General features: G+C 41.2%; 1 pseudogene; it reads left to right on the forward strand.

The window, feature by feature from the left end:
* Window positions 1–307: 307 nt before the first annotated feature.
* Window positions 308–680, forward strand: LOC123457322 (annotated as a pseudogene).
* Window positions 681–1,791: the final 1,111 nt, after the last annotated feature.

The following is a 1,791-nucleotide window of genomic DNA, read 5'->3' on the forward strand; positions in this document are numbered from 1 at the left end:
AGGTAACCCACTGTCCAGGTCCCAGAAAGAAGATATGGTGTGCACTCAGAATATACGCAAAGTCTAGCAGATGCTAGAAAAGATCACAGAGTGTGAGATTAAACTTATCTACCCAAGCTAACTCAATTTTCTGCTAAACAACAACAACAAATCCAAGTGTACACAGGATTTACAAAAAGATCCATGTCACCTTCAAGATACTTACAATTCAACCCAAAATTCCATGGCTATGGAAAGACAAGGAAATCTCAGTAGGAAAACCAAGGAAGACCAACCAACAGGCAGCAAAGGCAGCGGCTGGAGGCAGATGGGAGACCACGAGGTTGCTGAGGAGATAGCTTTCCTTGTTGATGAAGTGTGCAGGCCTGTAAAGGAGGTTGTAGAAAGTGCTGTCAGTGATAATACTGACCAGCACAGCAAAGTCTATCAATGGCCCACAAATATAGAACAAGCATTAAGCCAACTCACCTAGCTGGGTCAACCATTTAAATACGTTGTGACCTGTGTGCAAAAGAATGGAGGTGGATTACACGCAGCAAGTTCCTGCTTCTGGGACAGACACTACTGATGGGGCCTGCTCTGTGCAATGGGCGACCAAGACCATGCACCTCACTGTTGGTGCCTTCAGATTAATTGTCCATCTGATATCTGGTTCAGCTTGTGGCCTCCTTTCATCTTAGCATCTCTATTTTTTTCTTTTTAAAAATATTTTTGTTCATTTATTTAAGAGATACAGAGATAATGGGTGTGTGAGACTCTCTGGCCACTGAAAACAAACTCCAGATGCATGTGCCTCCTTGTGCATCTGGCTTATATTCTGGGGAATTGAACCTGGGTCCGTTGGCTTTGCAGGCAAGTGCCTCAGCCAGTAAGCCATCCCTCCAGCCCCTATTTCACTTTCTTAAACACAGGATGTGAGAGTGGTCAACGCATTTGTCCTGTGAGTATATGTCCTGTGGCACTCTCAAAATGTGGAGAAATAAACCAAATGACTGCACTAGAGTATGTGTTGCATACTGTTAGTCAGACGAGCAACTCTGTAGCAATCTGAACGTGCATTGTCTCTTAATTGTTTCTTTTCAAAGGTAGTACAAATTGGAATCTGTTAGTGGGAAACGTTCACTACTCTAAAATAATTCAAATACATTAATTTGCCATATTTTATACTTTTGTTAGTATAATAAATTATATGAAAGTTTTTTAAAAAGATGTTTCTGGAAATGGGGAAATTGCTCAGTGGTTAAATGCAGCTGCCTGTAAAGCCTATGGACTCAGATTTGATTCTTCCATTTAGCCTCTGAGACCTTCCTGTTATCCACCCACATCAATTTCATACTCAACTTTGACAAAAGGCTTTTGCCTCACGTTGGGAACCTATTTGCAAATATATGTGCAACTTGTGGCATTTCATGACATCCTAAAATCCCACCACATGCAGAGAAAGGAATGTGACACACTCTGTGGATAGATTACCTATCTTTTCCTGAAGAGATTCTTCTAATAGGCCTATAATCCCACCTACTTGTGAGTCTGAGGCAGGAGGATCATAAATTCAAGGCCTGCAAGATCCAGTATGGATAAATTAGCAAGCCTGTATATCAAAATAAAGAGGTTTTAATAATGACAGCAGATGTATCTCAGTGGTGCAGTACTAGCCTAACACTCATAAATTCCTAGGTTCAATCCATAGGAGAGAGAGAGAGAGAGAGAGAGAGAGAGAGAGAGAGAGAGAGAGAGAAGAGCTGTTCCTTTATTAAAGCTCTTAAAGGCACATAACTAAAACATGAATCA

Source organism: Jaculus jaculus, unplaced genomic scaffold (genome assembly GCF_020740685.1).
Source record: "Jaculus jaculus isolate mJacJac1 unplaced genomic scaffold, mJacJac1.mat.Y.cur mat_scaffold_36_1_2353498_arrow_ctg1, whole genome shotgun sequence".
NCBI classification, from domain to species: Eukaryota; Metazoa; Chordata; class Mammalia; order Rodentia; family Dipodidae; genus Jaculus; species Jaculus jaculus.